Genomic DNA, 23987 nt, shown 5'->3' with positions numbered 1-23987 from the left:
TCTCCAATCAAAAACACCTTCGCCATGTTGGCTTCCCTACTTTCAAACAGAAATCCTTTCACCCATAATAACTCCACTTCCCCTCCCTTGTTTATATTTTTTTATAAATAACAATTCAATATTTGATATTTCTTTAAACCTGACCCAAGAGGGTTAAATCACTAATCTCTAAAACAATTGAAGCATATTACCTGGTTACCTGATTCCATCATCACCAACAGTATAGGTTGTCATTCCCGCAGAAAGCCCAGCATTGTAAGATTAAAGTTGTACATAATCATCAAAAAGGTATGGACCCAATACTGGCTCACTGTTGTTATATACACATTTGGAGTATTTTGGAGAGTTTGGGATATCAACAGAGGATGTGGGGCACCACCAGCCAAGCATAATTAGCCAATGCAGAGTGTCTTCCATAAAGCGATGGTGCCCTTGTATGATGAGATGAAGGTAGGCATTGCAACCTTCAGTGAAACAATAACAAGCACTTCACCCGAGGAGAGAGAGGAGAGAGATTGCACGATTGAACCACAACTCTAAAGGAAAATAGAATAAAAACCACGAAATCCAAGCATTTAACAAGTCCCTAAAACTATCTTAAACCTCTGTAATTTATTGCAAACTACCACAAACAATTGTTCTTAGTGTAACTAGGAAAAAAGACTAAAATTTGTATTATAACTGAGTTAGAAAACTTAGGAAAAGCACATCATTCTGAACCAACTCAGACTAAAATCACTAATCTCTAGAACAACCGAAAAACAAAGAAAGAGAGTACTTGCATATCAAAATAAAATTGGAACCAAAATCGTTAACTGGTTACCTGATTCCATGATCACCAACAATATAGGTTGCCATTCAAGCAGAAAGCCCAGCATTATAAGATTAAAGGTGCACATAATCATCAAAAAGGTATGGACCCATTACTGGGTCATTGCTGTTATACACACATTTTTTGGGCCTTTTGGGGAGTTTTGGATATCAGCAAAGGATGTGTCCTCTCTGTTTTCAATGCACATGAGGGGCACCATCACCCAAGAATAGTTAGCCAATGCAGAGTTTCCATAGAGCGATGGTGCCTTTGTATGAAGAGATGAAGGTAGGCATTGCACCCTTTAGGGAAACATTGGCAAGGATTGGGCATAGGAGAAAGGTACCCCTTCACAAGTGGGTTAAGCTTTTGCTTGTCCTCAAGCAAAGACCTCAACCATAAACTAATCATCCCCCCTTATTATTACCATTTACCGGATGAATTATAGGATGAGAATACATTGAGTGGTTGGAATACCTGTGTAAGCAAAGACCTCAACCATAAAATGATCATCCCCCCTTATTATTACCATTTACCGGATGAATTCTAGGATGAGAATACATGAGTGGTTGGGATACCTGTGTAGGTATTTTGATTCATTCCTCTGAATTGTCATTCTTATCACATACATAAGAGTCAAGGAAGGGGAGAATATGAAATTTTTCATGCCCCAGCATTCACTTCCATTCAATATGTAAATCAGCTCCTTGACCGCCAAATTTAAGCACCTCATTGAGTGTTCAATCACATTTTGTCCCTTTGAACCTCAGCCGTCACCAAAATTTTATTTTTTTCCCCCTTTTTTTTGGTGTGAGTGCATTTTATGCTCCATCTCACATGGGGTATTTGCTTCTTTCTTCTTTTTCTTTTCTCTATTTTTTTTTTTGTGTGAGTGCATTTTATGCTCCATCTCACACAGGGTATTTGCTTCTTTCTTTTTTTTCTTTTCTCTGTTTTTTTTTTTTGTGTGTGAGTGCATTCTATGCTCCATCTCACACGGAGTATTTGCTTCTTTCTTCTTTTTCTTTTCTCTATTTTTTTTTTTTGTGTGTGAGTACATTTTATGCTCCATCTCACACGGGGTATTTGCTTCTTTCTTCTTTTTCTTTTCTTTTTTTTTTTTTTGTGTGAGTGCATTTTATGCTCCATCTCACACTGGTCACAGGCTTGAGGCAGATAACAATACTCATATTCCAAGTTGCTAGTTTTACTATTCAGCTCGGAATAGCGGAGTTGGGACTAACTCATGTCATAAACCGCTAGTTTTACTATTTAGTTCATTCCAGCGGAGTCATTTGGACTTTGTCCATTTCTTTTTCTCTTTTTCAACTGTTGAACCTCATGCATTAACAGTTCAGATGTGAACAAGCTCGAATGATTATCAAATTATTCAATCAAGTGCATTGTACACATGAAGGTAGTTAGGGCTGGTCATGGTGAAAGTCATATTCAGCTTCCTTAACCTCATGAATTGTGATAAGTTTGGATCATTCACAAGAATAAAGTCTCACACTTACAAAGATTTCTCTCACTCATTGTATTCCCTCTTGGAATTCACCTAATAAACAACAATAAATTGGAGGGGATTTTCAATTTATTTGGCCTATCAATGCATGTATGTATGTGTCAGGATAAAGGTTGAGTGTGGACTTGGGTCGAAAGAGCAAACACGATTACGAGGAGAAGGAATAGAAGAATGGGATAAGATGGGCAATAACTATTAAAAACTCCAAATACCAGGAAATCCTATACATTAACTGTACAAAAAAAAAAAAACAGAGAAAATATTTCAAAAAAATGGAAGAAACACAAGTAAGGTGGACAAGGGCACTACAAAACTATCCCCATAGTTTATATGGGGAAAGAACACTTTGAAGCAGTAGTCTTTGAACTCATTTAACACCATATGAGGAGCTTAGAGAACAAAATATTTTTTTCAAGAGTAAATTTCATTAAAAAAGAAAACAAGGGATTACAATTAAAAAGTGATAAAACATCATCCGAAAGCAAAAACAATACTCCCACAACAGCAAACAGCAAAAGATTAAAAAAAAAAAAAAACTACAGCACAATCCAAAGTCAACGCACAAAACCAAACTAAAACCATATTCCAAGAACTAAACAAAGCAACACTATTCCTGATCAAGATGAGAAAATCTCTAACCAAAACCCTCTTGAACACTTCAAACAACAGCATCCGCCTCCTGTAAAAACCAGCAGATCAAACTTCCACAACTCCTCCCATCAATCGCACTTAGTCCTCCATGTCTGAAATCCTGACCCTCTCCCTCATCCCATGCCTCTCCACCTTCCTCTTGAGTGTTGCCCTTTAACTTCACCTTTTCTTTTTCTCAAACTCTTTCAAAAGCCCTTCTAGCAAAAGCCTCACCACCCAAAAAGAATAGGCCTACAGATTTACCAACTTTAATATCCCTCTCCACTAGTTTCCTTAAGTCCACTCGACTCTTCCTTTTCCCATTATCTAAGTTCAAAACTTCATTACTTATCAAAGCTTTACCCACATCCCCCTTCCCTTTCACCTCAAAGACTCCAATCTTCTTCAACTCCCCAACTTCAGAACTGTCATGAATGTTAATTTGATCACTGGAGTTAATATCAATAAGAACCTTATGATTCATAGCTCTAGAACCAACCTTCCTTGAAAAAACTCTCTTAAATTTATTGTTGGGTCCAGTCTCAACAAGTCCCTCTTTTAACCACGAAAAAAACCTTAGTAACATGCACCAAATAAGATTTACTTAATCAGTTAATCCTCTTGGATCCGTTCCCAAATTGGCACCAATCCTTCCAGATAACACTTCCTCAACTAGAAAACATTGTTGTTCCTTTGAAGAACAACATTGCCCTCTACATCAAGACATCTGATCCCTTGATTGCATGTGCTATCATCCCTTACCTGCTTCAATGAAGCCTCTACCACTGATACTAGAGGATATTCCTAGTACTTCTTGTTATTAAAAGCACTTTGCTTTTCTCTCTTGCCAAATGAATACTTCTGGCATAGAACACAATATATCACTTTGCCTTTTTTGGAGATCCCAAGAATTTACCAGTTATTTAAATCTCCCAAAGACCAGTTTTGGATAGCAATGATTTCAGACTTTTTAAAGTTAATTAGAGCAAGTGACTTATTAGCATAAACTAAACTTTGATGCATTTGATGCTGTTACTACAAAGAGCTTGTCCTAATGTTGAGATTTAAACAAGTTGCAATTGCATATGCTCACTAATTGCACACTTGCTTTTGTTATATTTGTGCAAGGAGGAAGTGGGCCTTCCAATTACTGATCAGAAAAGGAGGCATGTTCTAGCGTTCAAAGTATGTTAACTGGAAAGTGCTTACTACTAAGTGATTTCAATTAACTCAATGAAACATTCAGCCTGATTTTTGGTTTTTTGTTTTTGGGATTCAAGCACCAAGTGAGATGAAATAAAATTGAGTTATAAAACATCTTTTAGTTCTAACTGCCAAATATAACTAAATGGAATTTCAAGTTTCAATGAACCACTTGTTTCAGATATCTCATATCCACTTTGAGATAGTACACTACCATATTAAGTTTTCAAGCTGTTGAGAAAGTCAAAGGTAGGTTATAGCGATTATGAACACACAAACGAAATAAAGAAAAGGGGAATCTATTAACCCAATTTTAACTTACCTTCACATCTGCTGAGAAAGTCAGTTGAAAGTTCATCCATCTCAATAAAATCTTCTCAGGTGGTTGATTCATCAGCTCCTCCACATCCTAACGATTTATGAACAAAATACAACTAAAAAGTAGCAAATAACATTTCATAAAAAATCACAAATAAGCAGAAAACTTCTATAAAAAGGCTATTTCACCTTACTATCATCAACTAACTCCACCAATTGAGGTGTTTTCCTCAAATTGAGGTCCACCCTCCGCCCATAGTTGTATCTAAGGTTAAAGCATCAAAGTAATTGTTTCAATTATAGAAAATATTACTTATATAATTTTTAGTTTGTATCATCACCATGTGCTCAAAAGTCAAAATAGAAAAATGGCTTTCAAACAATTACAGTCAAGAATCAAGACTTAACACTCTAAAGTCTAAAGAAAGCTCAAACTTCATTCATATAATAGTGATTTTTAGATGACAACCAGAGCATACCTTAATGATTTAAGATATCAATCGAAGCACTAGATGACAGAGAAAATAAAAAGCACAGAGAATATTAATATTCGTACTGACCAGAAACTGCTAGCACTTAGGAGCACCCTACCAACTTCCATAACTTAGTAGAGGGAAAAAATAAATTTAATCAAAATCAACATGATGCAACAAAAATTCATAGATTGCAATATGCCAATGTAATTATAGAGGAAGAAAATAACAAAAATCCAACCAAAGTCGTCAGAAGGACCAAATAAAAAAAATGTGCAGTGCAATAACACAAAACATGTAACTTAACATTGTACTTATCGAGCATATGGTATCGACTATTGTACAAGCAAGGGCAGAATAATGAAATATACATATGTGTAAAGGTGTACTATGTGTAACTCTATTTTATGTTGGCCAGTAGATACTTTGATTCCGAGACAAAGAGAGTAATGGGCATATAATCGTATTAGTATGTAATGTAGCAACTTTCACCAATTATTGCCCATAAATGATAGAATGTAATATAAAGTGGTGGTCTTTAGGATGTTTAGGATGTAGGACTGAATTGAAGGAAAATATTTCTGTTATGGGGGAGGGGGGAGGGGGGAGGGCTATTATATAGTGTGGTCAGAAGAGGTAAAAGGCCCTATTTCTTTCACTGTTCAAAGTAACATGATAAGCAATTTTTTTTTGTTTTTTTGATCAGCAACAAAAAAATTGAAATATTAATTTAGAATAAAAAGATACAACTAGAGGTTGTAAAAATAACAGCAAACCCAAAAACCCAGCCCAAATTTTCACATGAGCCCAAAACATGGGTTGTCTCTGAATTCCTTGTTTAGCTAGGCATCTGCCATGTTGTTTGCAGATCTTCTAATCCATCTTATTTGGATGAGCATATCTCTAGAAAGTTGTTTGAAGTGCCTGAATTCATCCCTTAGCTGCCAAATTACCCCTTCCTCAGTTTTGATCAGCAACATGCCCAGTTCAGATTTGCCGCACCACTGCGGCTAACCCTACTTCCTACAGGCGTTGGTTGCAAATTGCTCGAGGGAGACGATGATAGACCATTGTTTTGGTCCATCATCTCCCCATCTCCTTTGGTCACGTGCCTACTTAAAAGGGCATGTGGCTTTTTAAGGTTTGGGTCCACCCGATTTAAAAAAGTCAGCCCATTCACTTGCCTAGACCTATTAGATCCTGATGGGCCTTGGCCCAACCCTCTATCCCTTTGCCAGTCACGTGTTTACTTAAAACAACATGTGACTGGTTGACTAGCCTCGGTTCATTGGACCAGAATGACCAGCCCACAGGATTGGCTTGAACCCTGAAACCTTACCGACCTTTGTTCATTTTGTTTTGAAATTTGAACTGGAACAAGCCTGTCTCCATTTAATTCCCCTGTCACTGACTGAACATAGGACCTGCCATCCCTCAGCCCACCTTGCCATGCAGACTTTCCCCAAGTGTTTAAATCATCCTCTTTTTTCTCTGTTTTTCTTGGGAACCTCAGTTGCCTTAACTTCTCTTGTAGAGACTACACTGTCTTGCAAACCACACAACCAAGCCTGTTTTGTCTCTTCATCTTCCTCTCTTCTTCCCTCCTTCCATAGCTGGGCTTCAATGGAGGTAGCAAGCCAAACGGGGTAAACTAAACCATCTGAAACAACCTCTAACTTCTTTGGAATATCACTGGGTTTAATACCACCTAACATCACTACAACTGAATGGAGATCACAATCAAACACACCATCTAATCTTGCATCACAGACTACAACTATTGACTGTAATACTTCCTCCTTCCAGAGGTTAAAAAGTAACCCAAGCAATCTAACTATTACATTGTCCTCAATCACAAAACTTTTGGTATTGGAGAGAGGACACCATTTCGAGACTGTGGCAGCACCAGCCTCTTAGTGAATAATTAAGGCAGAAATCTCTTCTTCATCTTCACCCAGATCTAACAAAGCTTTACAAGAGGCATAAGGAGTAATCACCATCGGCTTTTGCAGGTTTAATTCTCTGAGTATCGCCTGAGCAATACCTCTCCAATCCTTTGGTGAACTTGAGGTTTCCACCATAAATTTCTTCCCCTAGTTCTCCTTTTCTACTGATGCTACTATTTAGAACTTATTTTTCCTTTTTCTGCAATCAACCAGTTTCTATCACTGGGTTCTTCCATTCTCTTATGTATACCCACTTTCTTTTCCTTTGCTACAGCCTCTACTTGTTTTGTTTTCAGCTGCTGAATAAAGTCACTCAGTACCTGTGCCACTGCCTTCCAACCATTACCCCTTCTACTTTCTGGGAAGCAGACCACCTGCTTCTTTCTTCCTCCAAAGAATTCCTGCAAAGTTATGTAACAACCTTTTGCATTCTTTTTGCATTCCAACTCATACCTCTTTCTTCCATCAAGGTTGAACTTCGTAAAGTTCATTTGTTTACCTTTAGAACTTGCTTCTAAACAAACTTCTGCATCCATTCGATCACTTCAAGACCTTCTAGCAATATTGTAGTTCTCTTTGCCTCCCTAATCTTCAAGCTCTGCTGGCTTCTGATCCTTACCTCTTCAAGAATGAAAACTTTTGCTTCAATCTTTATCTCTTTCCTCCATTTTGCAACTTCTACAAACCTATTCTCCATCTCTCTTCTCTCACTCATTGGAATCGGCTGATTGAGAATATGGATACTATGTTGGCGGATTGAAAGTCAGAACAATAACTTCCTTGACTCCATCCCTTCTTTTCTTCTTCATACTCTTCTTTTATTTTAGTATTTTTCACCAGCTTTTCTGGGTCTAGAACAGGGCTTCACCCCTTCTTTTCTTCTTCATATTTCTTCTATTATTTTAATATTTTTTCACCAGTTTTTCCGAGTCTAGAACAGGGGCTCTGCCACCTACTTTTCACATTCATTTTCTTTTATTTTAGTATTTGTTCCCTATGTTTTGTTGATCTCAAATAGGGGCTCCACCCCCTTCAGTTCTTTTAAGTTCCAACTCCTAAGTTATAAGATGTAACTCTAATAAATTGTTTTGCCTATTTGAAGCATCACTGCAAGAAACACAAGCACAAAAGTGCAGAATACATAAATCCAAAGAAACTAGTTCAGAATGGGTAGAAATCCATCAACTTATTATTTTTAAATTCCATCTCCTAGGTGAGGACTAGGTGCCTAGGTGCCCGGACGCCCCGCCATGGTCACCTAGCCTTGTCTTGGCACCTTGGAAACTATGAGCAACAGTTCTTTTTCTTTACTTCTGTAAGTGCTTCCATGATGAAATCTAGTTCCTACTCAAACTTTAGTGGACAGCAAGCTGTATCTTTGTTTATTCATATCTATTTTTCATCACTAGTCACCCAAATTACCTTCTGTCACACTGGAAAGTCCACTACTAGATATGGAAGTTGTAGCACCCCTACTTGTCTGCCACAACTTTTAGTGAGGATTATGAATTATGCCATTCTGATGGGACCCTATGATTTCATGAAACATGCACTAATCTAGACCATGATTTGATGTTAGATGCATAACTGAAATCTATAGGCCTAGACATAAGTCGATAGATGCATATGTTAATGAAGTAACAAAAGTTGATTAAGCAAGCCAAAAGAGCCAGGCTATGGCATTTGAATCATATCTACCTGATGAGCACGACAAATGAGATCTAGATCATGTTTTTGAAGGAATTCAGTGACTTGTTAGCTCCAAATGTATAAGATACACCTCTGTCATTTTCTCCCCATCCTTGTATATCTTTATCAGGATCAGCCCATAGCAAATCACAGAGAAGTCCCTGATCGGGCACATCAACAGGGCGAACAATATTCTGTATCTGATCCAAGTTCTTCAAGTCAGGGGACAATCCTCCATGCATGCAAAGGATCTTGTCATCAATAAGAGCAGCCACTGGTAGGCAGTTGAAGCAATCTGTAAATGTCTTCCAGAGGCGGACATTAAACCTTCTCTTGCACTCGTCATAAAACCCATATATTCAGTTGATGGAAGCACACTCATGGTTGCCCCGAAGAAGGAAAAAGTTCTTCGGGTATTTAATTTTGTATGCAAGGAGAAGGCAAATGGTCTCTATGCTCCCACGGTCCACATAATCCCCAAGGAAGAGATAATTTGCTGCAGGTGGGAGTCCACCATATTCAAAAAGCCGAAGAAGATCAGAATACTGACCATGGATATCTCCTGCCAAAGAGTCAAGTAGTTCAACAATGGAGATTTCATTATTAAAGCAAATGAATGGAGCTACACTTTTACTCCACACAAGATATTTGCAGTTTAACAGAAAATGTTGTAATTGAATTAGAGAACTTGGTAAATATGATAATTATCTGTATGCATTTGCATCAGCTGTGTAGACACATGGGTAGATGCCTAACAAAACAAACAACTTGCTCCTTCTGGTACTTAATAAAATTCAAAATATGGCTGCCTTTGCTCTGAGATACTCATTACTCAATCAAAATCCACAATCATTTTTCTCAAATATCAATCAAAACAATCATAAAAGCATGTAGATAATGGGAGTTGTCATTTTTGTATCTAAGATAACAGGCTTTGGAAAGGCAAACATATGCTGTTACCATTAGACAATGTCTGTTATAAAATCTGATTACTCTTAACACCTATGATGTGACACATAGGATGAAGTCGACAAAAAGATAAATGCTTAGATATGAATATTTGTCCTCTATTAGTTCTTTATTGGGTAAAAACCAACCTGGTGGAGTCTGTGGATGAGACACTGATCCTGAACATTACAGGAGTTGGTCCATGAGGGTCCCCCATGTTTCATTGATCTCGACTTGTTCAACACTTGATTGTACTAAACATGTTCACCACATAGTTTGTAAGGAATTACCCACAAAGGACAAGAGAACCAACAAGCATCCTAAACTCCCCATCATGACCAATCAAATAAGAACTTACATAGACTAATGGCGGTATGGCACACATAATGGGTATGGCACACTTTGAAAACTATGACCCAAATATAAGAACCATTACAAACAAGAAAAAACAACAGACCTACAAACAAGAAAAAACAACAGACCTCTATCCAAAAACCATACTCCAGCCATCAGAATCGCCCTCATCAGGTATCAAAAATGTATCTCTAAATATGGTTACCGGTGTCAACTAAACTCCTACCCCATTCTTCTTTTTATTTTTTTGATAATTAACACCCACCCCATTCTTTTCAATTGACCCTCACATAGTTTTCTGTTTCTAAAACTTCCCCCGATTTCTGCTCTCTTAGTTCCCCATCTTCCAACTGTTCAGAAAACTCCCCTCCTAAATATAACACTCCCAACACTTACCTCATTTATAGTGGAGTATTGAGATATATACTCAGATGAACAAAACAAACAGAATGTACACAAGACAGCTTGCATCAGAGAGATAGAGAGAGATGGAATCCCGGTTACACTGGATTGCTTAGCTGTAACCCCTGGAATTGCTGAGTCCCTCTTTGCCAGCAGATCAGGTATCACTCAGTCCTATGCATAACAACCTCTATGATGGAAGCTTTTGAGTCAAAGATCTGGCTGTAGCACTCTTTCCAGATAGCTTAAAAAAGAGTGAATTGAAGGAAAATATTTCTGTTATGGGGGAGGGGGGAGGGGGGAGGGCTATATAGTGCGGTCAGAAGAGGTAAAAGGCCCTGTTTCTTTCACTGTTCAAAGTAACATGATAAGCACGTTTTTTTTTTTTTGTTTTTTTGATCAGAAACAGAAAAAATGAAATATTAATTTAGAATAGAAAGATGCAACTAGAGGTTGTAAAAATAACAGCAAACCCAAAAACCCAGCCCAAATTTTCACATGAGCCCAAAACATGGGTTGTCTCTGAATTCCTTGTTTAGCTAGGCCATCTGCCATGCAGTTTGCAGATCTTCCAATCCATCTTATTTGGATAAGCATATCTCTAGAAAGCTGTTTGAAGTGCCTGAATTCATTCCTTAGCTGCAAAATTACCCCTTCCTCAGTTTTGATCAGCAACATGCCCGGTTCAGATTTGCCGCACCACTGCGGCTAACCCTACTTCCTGCAGGCGTTGGTTGCAAATTGCTCGAGGGAGACGATGATAGACCATCATTTTGGTCCATCATCTCCCCATCTCCTTTGGTCACATGCCTACTTAAAAGGGCACGTGGCTTTTTAAGGTCTGGGTCCACCCGATTTAAAAAAGTCGGCCCATTCACTTGCCTAGACCCATTAGATCCTGATGGGCCTTGGCCCAACACTCTATCCCTTTTCTAGTCACGTGTTTACTTAAAACAACATGTGACTGGTTGACTAGCCTTGGTTCATTGGATCAGACTGAACCAACTCACAGGACTGGCTTGAACCCTGAAACCTTGCCGACCTTTGTTCATTTTGTTTTGAAATTTGAACTGAAACAAGTCTGTCTCCATTTAATTCCCCTACCACTGATTGAGCATAGGACCTGCCATCCCTCAGCCCACCTTGCCATGCAGACTTTCCCCAAGTGTTTAAATCATCCTCTTTCTTCTCTTTTTTTCTTGGGAACCTCAGTTGCCTTAACTTCTCTTGTAGAGACTACACTGCCTTGCAAACCACACAACCAAGCCTATTTTGTCTCTTCATCTTCCTCTCTTCTTCCCTCCTTCCATGGTTGGGCTTCAATGGAGGTAGCAAGCCAAATATAAATAACACAGTTAAAATAATTCTTAATAGAATCCTCTGAAACACTGCTTAACCCAGAAATTCAAGCAATAGATAAAACGAGAAAGAAAGATCACAATAGGAGACATAATGAAATTATCTTGACAGAGTTCTGTGAAACCTGAAACAAAAAGGTACACTGGAAGGTCTTCTAAATAGTTACTGTGAACACTAAACCCGATGCCACTGATAAGCATTATACATCTACAGCTAAACTTATATGAAATTAAGCCAGAACAGAAGCATAGACTTCGGAATAGAAGGAAGGAAAAAGAAGAAAGCAAAGGTAAATAGTCCTACCGATTAGCCAATCAAAAGAACTAGAGATTTTCTTTTGAGGCAGATAGTGAGCAAGTTGAAATCAAACTAAGCAAGTTCTCCAAGCCAAAAAAAAACGAGGGTAACCTAACTAAAATCAAAAGTGAAGCCGTTCCAATCTCCACTCAAAGACAAAAAATGGAAACTACAAAAAACCAGAACCAATGGAACAGATCAATGCATTTTTCGTTGTATAAGAAATTAGAAAGAAAATAGATCAATGGAAGATCTTAAGAAGAGCGAGCATTATCGAGCCAATAACCTTACCCGGCGAGATTGTGAAACAAGGCTCTCTTAAGAACTAGATCTGTCTAAACCTGTTGTTCAGTGCCGCAGAAAACCAGATCTTGAAGAAGACCCAAAGAGAAAGAACTAATAACTTCATCCGGCGATCATCAGTGAAACAGGGATATGCCGAGAACTGGAATTGTGAATAAGGCCTTGCCATTCTGTGCCCTAGGATAATATCTCTGTCGGCGAATCCAACTCACTTCAGTGCCGTTGGGAAAATAACAACGAGACACTCTTAACGGTCATAATTCACAATTTAGGGTAGGGAAGAGATCCCCTGTTTTGAAGGTAAATCGATTCCCTCTTTCGTTCACAGGTTCACTTTGATTTTTCATATTACAGGGAAGTAAAATTCAATAAAACCGCTCAAAAAAAAAAATCAATAAATCCGCCGGTTTCTACTTCATTGTCTTGGCACCGATTGGACTTGTTGTATCTTCTAGCTTTGGGCTATGCTTGGATTTAACAATAAAATAAGAACTTGACCCAAGCCCACTTTACCTTTAATCACTTATCCACTGATGCATATATATCTATGTACTTCGTGTAGAAGAAATATTGTTAGTTTATATTTAATTATTTTTGTGGTAAGGCACAAAATATTTGTTTAAGTCCCAAAATCTTCTTCAGGCAGAGATTCAAGCTCATCCCAACTATATGAGTGAATTGCGTGATTTTATTTCATCATTTTTAAAATTATATCATTGTTAAATTATTGGTGCTTAAATTATTTTTTGGGTAAATTACAAAGACCCCCCTATATTATGGGGTCTATGACAAAGACCACCCTGTAATTTATTTTGCGACAAAAACCCCTTGTACTATACTATGACCATGAGACAAAGACCTCCTTCCATTAGCTTTTCATTGAAATCCGCCGTTGAACTTGGGATAGGCACAAGATCTCGATAAATCAATGGATAATAATTAAGTAAATAGAAATAGAAATCTATGGATAATTTTTGGGTATAGGTGATTTCTCATCACCTTTTCTATACCTTGTTCTTCTTCTTTGAATAAATTTTATATTTTATTTAGGATTCTCGATTAGTACCCTGTACTTTGGGTCTAGTGCCACTTTGGTCCCCAAACTTTAAAATGTGCCAATCCTAATGTTTACAGACCGTCCGTCAACTATGTGTATCACGTGATGGCATGTGTGTAGTAAATATTTTGAAAATGATAAAATTACCCTTCAAAACGTTGTTCATCATCTTCTTCTACAGAAATAAGTATCCTACCCATTATGAAAGGGCTGGAATTGAGTGGCTCTAATGGAGATGAGAAAACATTAGGTGCATTTCCTAAGCATGTGGGGATGGTGGATATGGTTGAATGAGTTAGATTTATCGATGGTTGTTGGAGTGGTGGGAGGAGGAAAACTAGTTCTAATGGTTGATAAAGAAAACTGAATGACACTCGAAGGGCATTTGTGTCCTTTTGCATGCCACTTAACAGCTGACCAACAACAGGTACTGGGTTGGCACATTTTGAAAGTTTGAATACTAAATTGTCACATTTTAAAGTTCAGGGACCAAAGTAGCATTAGGCCCAAAGTACAGAATACTAATCGGGAATTTTCCCTTTTATTTATCATCAAAAAACAACTTTAGGAATTCCATTGATTGTGGTTTGTTTAGTATTAGAAAAAATCCGCCTTTGATCCTTGTGTTCTTTAAAACTCCAAGGCAAGCTTCTTTTACTACCACATAAAAGGAGTTGTGGGTTCTATCCATATACAGAAAGAAGTATAAGTTTCTTTGTTGTTGTTAGTCATATTCGTGTCTTTATGCAAGGGTAAGCAACTAAGCCATTAATAAAAGCTTACAAATTAGTTTTGAATAAAACTTAGGAGTTAGGAATCAACTATCTCTCGTTCTCCTATGAAATGGAGTTCTTGGGGGAAGATAAAATCAACCAGTAATATTCTAAGCCATAACTCATAAGTAGCATCAAATTTGTTTTCTTTTTCATCCATTTCTTCTAAAAGAGCCAAATTGATGAGGGTCAAGCAATTGAAAAGTTAACAATCCTAAGACCAATGTTTAATTCCCTAGGAAGACAACCCCACCAACCCAAGCACATTGAGTCTCTGATCCTTGAAAATCTAGTTTAATCCATTTAGCTTGCTACAAAGTAGTTTATGATCAAACACCAAAAGGGGGAAAGGGTTAAACATTAACCATATAATTGACTTGGGGGAAACCTTCCCTAAATGAATTATGCACCACATATAAGAACCCCATGGTAATAACTTCCACAAAAGCCAACAAATCCAATGAGGCAATGCATGGAAGTCTAATTGGTGAGAGAGATACTTGGCAGGTGGAGAGGCATATTGCCATGACAGGAGCCTACAAGAAGCTTATCTCCTTTAGGCACATCATCCTTGTTTTCCATTAAAGAAGATCAGGATGAACAGATTGGCTCGTATATGGAGGCAAGGGACCCAAAGTTGTTGACTGGGACCTTGAATATTTACCATATAGCAAATACTAAAATATCAGTACCCATAATTTGATGGCTCCTACATAAGTAGTTTATGATCAAACACCAAAAGGGGGAAAGGGTTAAACATTAACCATATAATTGACTTGGGGGAAACCTTCCCTAAATGAATTATGCACCACATATAAGAACCCCATGGTAATAACGTCCACAAAAGCCAACAAATCCAATGAGGCAATGCATGGAAGTCTAATTGGTGAGAGAGATACTTGGCAGGTGGAGAGGCACATTGCCATAACAGGAGCCTACAAGAAGCTTATCTCCTTTAGGCACATCATCCTTGTTTTCCATTAAAGAAGATCAAGATGAACAGATTGGCTCGTATATGGAGGCAAGGGACCCAAAGTTGTTGACTAGGACCTTGAATATTTACCATATAGCAAATACTAAAATATCAGTACCCATAATTTGATGGCTCCTACATAAGAGGGCTTACAGCAAAAGCTTGCATGATCCAATGTCTTTAGACCATTCCATCCATGGATCATTTTTTTAGAGAGTTCAAACTGAACTATTGACCACCATCCAAATATTTTCTTTAAAATCATACATTCTGGATTAAAATTATGAAAGATTTATTTTGTGCTGCCAATAAAAAAAAGAAAAAAAAAACTCACTGAATGCCGCCCTGTGTGAATATTTTGTTCATTATTTTGTTTTTGTGGTTTTTTTCCTCGCGATCTGTGGTTATAGAAATCAAAGAACTAGATATTGACATATTCATACATACCTCAAGCAAGGGTACACTCTGTCATTGTGCCTGCTTGTTTCACCTGGCGCTCACTGCCTGATCAAGCAAAACCAAAAAAATAATCACAAAACAAATTAAGAAAAGAGATCAAAGAAGAACACTAAAGCTCAAGATATTTTACTCACAGAGATCCATGATGTGATTCCTAACAAATTGCACATTCCCCACAACGATATCTACCACATTCAAACAGCAGATTTAGATTACTAGTACCTAAGAAAATGAAACAATAACACCAAAAGAGGGCGAAATAGAAAGTAGAAACTAGGGTTTAGTAGGAAAGATAAAAAAGATAGAGTAAGGATTTATAATGTACCCCAGGCTTAAGAGCGACGCCCTTCTTCGTCTCAAAGCTCTTCAATTTCTTTATAGAAGAAGTCTCACCCCACTCTTCTGCACTCTCACACAATCAGAATCGTTTCCAGGAGATAACCAACGGTTCTTTCCCTTGATGCCTTCAGTGCTACACAAAAGCAAAACTAATTTTCTCCAAGTAATGTCTTTGGATCTCCTTCTGACTTCTTTAACAGTCCATACCGTACATCTACTCTCTACTTTCAAATTTCTAGACTCAGAATTTAAAAGATGTTTATGTAGAAAAACCCTAACTCCAAGCTTGCTTGAGTGAAACCCCAAGAGATTTCATGCGGCATAACTTCCATGGGCAAGGGATTGCGCTATCCACTGAGATACAAAACAGAAACCTCACTAATACATATTCGGTTTCAATGGAATTTGCAAGATCCAAGAGAGCCTACCCCGATTCAGCTGCCACTCAGGTGGGTGGAAGTTGCCGCTACAAGCCTAAGGTCGCGGTTACAAGAGATATGGAGTATTGCAGAATCGTGTAATGGTGGTTGTCGGTTCAAATAGCACTTAGACATTGTCGGTGTAAATAGATAAGAGATCGGAAGAATTGATGGTCGCTGTTACAATCTCTAAGTTGCCATTAAGACTTGAGAGTCATCTCAACAAGACTCACAAAACTACTAGGGAGAGAAAAAGAAGCTTCTAGGGTTTTAATATTTCTTCTCCTCTCGCAGAAATTGTGACTTTTAGGTTTCACCAATATCAGGTGGTGGAGAAGGCTCTTCCCTGTGACATAGATGAGCATTCTAAGATCTACAGTATGAAGCTATGGATGACCAATGAGGTCTGTGCTAAATCGAAGTTATGGTACTTCGTGAAGTCAAGAAGAGTGGGCAAGTGTTCATAATTAATGAGGTGTTTGAAAAGCAACGGACAAGTTTTGGCAATTAGATTCTTGCAAAGAAACCCAACCAAAATCAAAGAAATAAGATTTGGTTGCCACATCAAATACAAAGAGATTATCCACTGTTTAGGAATATGTTATTTTTAAAACCTTAGGATAGGAGTGGCAATTTTCCCGTCCCTGACGGGTACTCGGGCTCCTTACCTTGGCAGGGTTCGGGTCGGGGTTGGGATGAGGCTACCTTGAATTCCCGATTGGGGATGGAGATGGGGACGGGGAATGCAATCCCCACCCCAATCGGTCTCCAATTAATATTTATATATAATCATATATAATATATAATATATTATAAATTTATATATTTATATAATATTATTTTTTTAAAAATATTAATTATTAAAAATTGAAAAATAGTAAAAGTGTAAAACACTAAACTAAAACCCACGACAGAGAGAAGAGAGAAGTTGAGAACTCTCAACTCTGCATCTAGAACAACTAAACCCGTGAACCCTAGCTTCATGCTTGCCTTTGTCTTCAACTCTTCATCACCGATTCACTGACCGCTGTCACTGTCACCCGTCGTCGCCGTAGAAGACTCAAAACCCTAGCTCCGTGCCTTCTCAAGTGATAGAGAATAGATAAAGAAGAGTTTCAGTCGTCAGTCCTTCTAACTTTCGCCTATCGTCGCTGACCATCGTCGTCGTGATGTCATCACCCATCGAACTCTCTCTCCTCGCCGATCTTAACTATCCCAATGGTCCTCTCTCTCTCTCTCTCTCTTTTTCTCTCTCTCTCAATCTCTTTGTCTCAACCTCTCACTCCGTCGGGGATTTGGGTCTCCGACGAGGAATTCATCCCCATCGGGGTCGGGGATGGAGGGGAGATTCCTTTCCCCGCCGGGGATCAGGGATGGGGACAGAGGGTAATTTGGGGGTCGTTATCGAGGATGGGGAGTGTAATCCCCGCCTCGAACCCACCCGTTGCCATTCATACCTTAGGCTACGTTTGATTTGTGGGAAGATTTTGACGAAATGGGAAAGGTTAGAAAGGATGGAAAAAAGAAAGAAAAAATGAGTAGATATTTTATGTTCCAGACTTCCAGTTTTTATTAAAATGGAAAGATAGTGGGAGAATCAATTCTAATAACATTTATTAATTAAAATTTTTTAAGAAAAGCTAAACAATAAAACACATAAGAGTATACAATTGTTTTATATTTCTAACTTTTTAAAATAATGATTAATTATTTATATTTATAACTTTTTAATAACATTTTAAAATACAAAAATATAAATAATTTATTTCAGCTAAGCTTGTTCATTGAACTGATTTAACCGACCAACACCCGAATTGCCCAGATACTAATATTTTATATTGAAATTGGGATCGGTTTTGTTGTGGCCATTTGTAAATTGACCAAAATTGAATGACCCAATCATAGATATATATTAATATTTTTATTTTTTAAATATAATTTTTAATATGGAAAAGGGGTGAAATTCCCATATTTATTAGTTTCAAATATGTTATATTATAAGTTTATTTTTTATTAATGTTAATGTAATTTTTAAAATTTAAAATTAAGTTTTCAATATAATTTTTTAAACCAATTGAGCAGACCAAAAATTAACCCAAACCAATACAACCCAATTTAGTTGGTTTTCACTAATGGTCAGTAGATTTTGGGTAACCAAATCCCCAACCTGACCATGTCGATTTGGTTGACCAAGTAGCCTACAATTGAATTAAACGAGATTATGATTAGCACTCATAATTTCATCTAAATTAATATTTTAATCTCTAATAAATAAAATTAGTTTAATCAACAATAATTATTAAAAATTTATAGCAAAAATGCATAATAATTGAAAATATATTGGTAATGAAAATAAAATAGATAACTAATAAAAATAAAATAATTACAAAAATACTAAAAATACTGAAAATATATTAAGTTGGTCATAAATATTGTAATCTCAAAAATATAATAAATACAATAAGTATAATATATTAAATTTAATAGTTAAATAACAATAGTTTAATATCTAGTAATTAGGAGTGGATTTATACATAATTATTGACAATATATTTTTAAAAACATGGGAAGAGAGGAATTTTCCAAAATATTTCATAATTCCCCTTGCCATCCCACAAACCAAATGGAGCTTAACATTTTATCACGTAAATGTTTGAGATTCTATGAAATAGTGAAATAGGCTTTTTTTTTATCTATCGTCAAAAGGAACCTTCTCTTCGAATAAGAGGAATAATAGAAACAAGCTAAGTAGTAACTAGGTTATGGGGTGATACCATGCCAGTCGTTACAAATTAGGTTTAGTCGAGATCAGTCCAAACCGATCCTGAGTTCTATAGGCTCATATCCTCTAACCCTTAGTATAAGAAATTTATTGGACCATCCAATCATATTTTGCCACATCATTAATATCTTTCATTTCAAAATGCAGGGTAAAAGAATTAAAACTCTTCCAATGTTTCTCTTAAATATTGAAACATTCTTTCACTTTTTAAATTGGGTAAAATACAAAAGTCTCCCCTAAAGTTTTTGGCAATCATAAAAACCTCCTCTACAGTTTCATTTTAACTTAACCTCTATATTTTTGAAAAAAATTCAACAAATACCTCCCTTAATCAATGACCAAGAAGGAAAACGTTAAAGAGATTATCATTTTTTTCAAAATACCTATTTTACCCATCTCTCTATGATCCGCTCGAACACTATTCATCTTCTTCCTCACACGCATTGCAGTAGAATGGCGGTGCACTCCCCCCTCCAGAAGATTGCAATAGACCTCTCCATCAAGGTACTCCGCTTACCTCCTCACAACAAGAATAGATTCATCGAAATCCAAAAAGACTTCCCCTATTACCTTTTGAAAAGGACAATGGCGTTGTTGGTCCTCGGTGACCGAAATCCTAAGAAATCACTTCTAGGTACATGTCCCCTTCCACTTCCACCTCTTCTACCTCTTCTTCTAGACGATGCCCACCTCCTCTTGTTTCGAGGCCCACTACCTCGACAACCGCTTCACCATTGTCATCTTTGATCAAATGGTCTCAGTCTACCGAGTAGAGGTGTCCAATCGCTCCTTGACCCACCACGCCACTTGCCTGATTCGACAAGGACGAGCAATGCTGCTGAAGTTTTAGTAGCTTCAAAAATGTTGTTCACTTCTACATGGAGTTTATCAGTTTCGTTTCATAGGGAATCCATTCTCACTTCCGATTAATTAGATGAAGGCTGCTTCAACGCCCAATTTGAGTAATACGAGAAAGGCTACACCAGAGCGGAGGAGGACAACGCCATTGAGAGGGAAGATTGATGGTCTTGGAGGAATAGATTAGATGGAGAACTCAAAACCCATTAATCAGCAATGTTGGTTAGGCAGAACTAGAATGACAAATCCTTTAACAAGAAGTTCAGATTACATTATTGACAAGAAAAAAACTCATTGGATCTAGAATTGTGGTTCGTGCATTACAACAATCAATGATTGATGAAGGTAGGAGGGCATTATTTGATGGTAGATTACATCGGGATTCAAGCATTGTCGACTTTGTAAAGACTATTCAGCATGCAATGGATGCCAATTCCACGAACCTCCTGTTGAGGTTTGTAACCGCAGTTTTTTTTTTCCAAAATTACAAGGGGGTTTGTTAAATTAAAGTCATAATTCATTCTTTTCTCGGCAATCTTTCTCTAGCTCTCTTTTTATTTTCATTCCAATATTCTATTTCCAACTAAACCTGGTCCTTTAAGACCTTGAGTTGATTTCTTTGTCTAAGAGGAGAACATAGGTGCATTCTCGGTCTTGAATTTTTTCTCTTTTGATTTGTCTGGCAAAAATTTGTTTTTTTTTTTTTAAAGAATTTGGTCTAGGGTCCTTGCATCCCCTTTTTTTTTTTCCCTTGCAAAGTTTGTATTATATAGATGAGTTGCTTTTCTTGTACGAGTCCTCAGGGAAAGGACATAAGAAAAATTGAAGACAGTAATAGTGTTCAATCTCGCTCTCACCATTTCTGTAGTTCTTCGGGTCACTCTCTATTCCTTCATTTCTCTTTGTCGATTCAAACCTTTTGTTGATCTCCTTACCATTGCTTTGGCTTACAGGAACCAGTTTGCAATGGATGCCAATTCAAAAAATGGGTCATCAGTTCCCTCTGACCTCATTGCATCTGATACTAAGAGTGGCTCCTCTAACAGGACTTCTGGAGTACAGGAGCACAATGGGGTTTCTCAAGCTCGGATTGGGCCTCATAGAATTAGTGTCCCTACTAGGTTTTGGCAGGAAACAAATAGCCAGTTCCGGCATTTACAAGACCCTAGTCGACAAATACTAATAAGAACTCACTAGACCACCTGCTCTAGGAACTCTTGAATCAAGTTGTTATGCGCACCCAGAAGCTAGAAAACAAGCTGTAGTTGATCAGATTAGAACCTTAAGGAAACTAAGTCCATAAAGACCCCAATCTTGAAGATGCCACAAAGGTTGATCACTCCCTTGGTAAGTCAAGATATTGTATTCTACCAAGAACACAAGAAGGCAAAGCTAAGCTTGCTGAAAATACCTCTATATTATTGATTGATTTATGTGTTACATTATATAGACATGTAAACATCATTATCTTATAAAAAAACTCCTAATCTTATAAGGAAACTCCTAACTAATGATGATTCCTTTAATTTAGGAAAACAAATATGCTTTGAAATAGAAATCCTTCTAAAAGACTACAACTCATGACAACTAAGCATAGAAAAGTCAAAGTAAACCAAAACAAGACAAAACAAGCCCAACAAGCCCATCAAGCCCATCAATACATTTTAGCATGCAAGTTGGGCCTTTTCTTATCATGCCCATGCGCCAAGCCCATCAATACATCTTATGTCATGGATTCCCAGCTTGTTCTTCAAGATCCAAGCCTTGCTCATCGTCTTGCACATAAAGATAGGTGATTATCCTTGGTGAAGCTTTGGACACTTCCAGAACAGTCTTAAAGTCTTCTAGAACAGCCTCTTTGTCATGCACTTTCATGATTAAGCCTTGTAAAGCCTCTTTCATCCTCTTTGTTCTTTCCCTAGTCATTGATTGGTCCACCGATTCCTTGCAAAGGATCTTGAGAATATTTGGGAATATTAGCTTGACCCATTTGCCCAGCACCTCGATCTCCATTAAACACTAGTTCAAGGATGACTACTCCGCTAGAACTTATTTTATCTAAGAAACCATTGAGTTTTAACAATAGTCCCATATCATCTCCTCGAACCATCTCCACTACTGGTAGCAAGACGTTGTCAGATATCGGTAGGTTGCACCATCTTTCGTGATGTGGAGGAAACAAAGTGGCTCGTGGGGAAGCCTTAGATAGAAAAAAGAAGAATAAAGAGAGCAAGAGGAGACGTAGAGATGCCATTGATGAATATTGAAGAATGATAGAGAGAGGGAAGTGATGAATAGTGTTATTTTGTGTTGGTGGAGAGAGAGAATTAGAGGAAAATTCAAGAAGAGGGAAGGTTGGAGGCGGGAGTGCATCACCATTCTATCATCATTGTGCGTGGTGAGGAAGAAGATGAACAGTGTTTCAGATGCACATTAATTCGTGAAAAGGTAAAATAGGTATTTTGAAAAAAATGATCATCTCTTTAACATTTTCCGTCTTGGTCATTGACAGAAGCGAGGTATTTGATGAATTTTTCAAAAATAAAGGGAATATTTTTGCTAAAATGAAACTATAGGGGAGGTTTTTATGATTGTCAGAAACTTTAAGGGAGGTTTTTGTATTTTACCCTTTTAAATTAGACAAAGACCTCCCTCCCTTGTCACAACTATGAATATCAAAATCACCGGTCATTTTTGCCCAACTAATTCTTTGAATTTTTGAAACAGAATAATTTCGTTGACTAGAGAATATAACTACATATACGAATACATACAAAAGAGTTTTAAATCTAAACAAAATGTATTACCAAGCACAAACTTCAAAACATGAAGATCAATGCCCATACTAAAGATAAGAGGGAATTATGTCTATTTTAGACCCAAACGAATATGTATTTTCTGCCTCCATCATATCTTGCGATTCCCTTTTGAATTCTCTATTTCCAATAATTCAAACTCTCTCTCTCTCTCTCTCTCTCTTTGTTGCAATATAAGAAACTCATGTATTATCACTATCACTACAATGATTTTACCTTCCTCTCAAAGATTTTTTTTTTGTTGTCAAAATCTCACTATTCAATCATAATTCTCTAATGAGTTGGGATATAATTAAGAAGTAGGCAAACTTCAAATTAATTTTCATCTAAGCAACCATGGAAAAAATTCATTGCGCTTCAATTGCACATGATGTATGGATCCATGATTTTTCTAGCTAAGAAAAGTTGTGGAACTTATTACCTTACAGATATGGAAATTACAACTAGGAATTAGCTCAAATCCATTACTACATTCAAAAGTTGTTCCTTCTTCACACAGTTTGAACACAAATAGTAAAATACTTCCATCAATAAGTAGGAGCTACCTTAGATTGAGTGTGGGGTTTTGGGTTTACAGTACAATGTGATTGTGTTGTAGTCACTTATTTGGATATTTACAACATAGTCTCCATAGGTTCTAAATCCATGTATCTACATAAACAAAATTTGTTTCTATGCTGGTGAAATGGGCCTTGTCTTTTTTTTTTTTTCTAGTCCAAAGATAGCTCCTCTACTTATTGACAAAAGTATTTTTGTCAACAAAACAAGCATATACAATGGAAGGGAAGTGTCATGTTACAACATTAAATTGCACCTAAGTATGAAAGTGTCAAGTTTCATTCTAGGATATTCTTAATCTTCTTCTTCCCAATTCTCTGCGTTCTTGTCTTTTGTCTATTGTTATTGCTTTTGCTCTTATTGATGTTGCTTGTATTAAAATATCATAGTTCTCTTTTAATGCTTATTCCTCTTCCTATGATGCCATCACTGAATCACCATTCATATCTTACTTGAAGCATATTAACCTCGCCTATTTGGATTCTGAAATATCGTCACTGGAGGCATAAGAAATCAGACAAGCATTCAGGCCATTGGTTATGGGATCTGTGGATCACAAAGGAACAATTTAACGTTATTCGAGGGTATGATATGTTGGTTTTCAATACCTAATTTTTGCTCGCTTCCTTCACTCTACCTCTTTATACCTAACTTTAAAACCTAAAACTTGAAAACACTACCAGATTAATTTGAGA

General features: G+C 37.1%; 2 pseudogenes across 1 annotated transcript; one reads left to right on the top strand and one right to left on the bottom strand.

Moving 5' to 3' along the window:
• Positions 1 to 254: 254 nt before the first annotated feature.
• LOC148860841 (serine/threonine-protein phosphatase PP1-like) lies at positions 255 to 9760 on the bottom strand (annotated as a pseudogene). Its single transcript, XR_016112994.1, has 4 exons — positions 9693 to 9760; positions 8605 to 9222; positions 4492 to 4578; positions 255 to 464 (listed from the first exon to the last, which is right to left on the bottom strand). The product of XR_016112994.1 is annotated as a serine/threonine-protein phosphatase PP1-like (transcript).
• A 6413-nt stretch (positions 9761 to 16173) lies between these two features.
• On the top strand, positions 16174 to 22086 carry LOC148860840 (QWRF motif-containing protein 2-like; annotated as a pseudogene).
• Positions 22087 to 23987: the final 1901 nt, after the last annotated feature.

Source organism: Nelumbo lutea, chromosome 4, assembly GCF_056320005.1.
Source record: "Nelumbo lutea isolate HS-2025 chromosome 4, American lotus-T2T, whole genome shotgun sequence".
In the NCBI taxonomy this organism is placed as follows: Eukaryota; Viridiplantae; Streptophyta; class Magnoliopsida; order Proteales; family Nelumbonaceae; genus Nelumbo; species Nelumbo lutea.
This window is presented reverse-complemented; position numbering and strand designations above follow the sequence as displayed.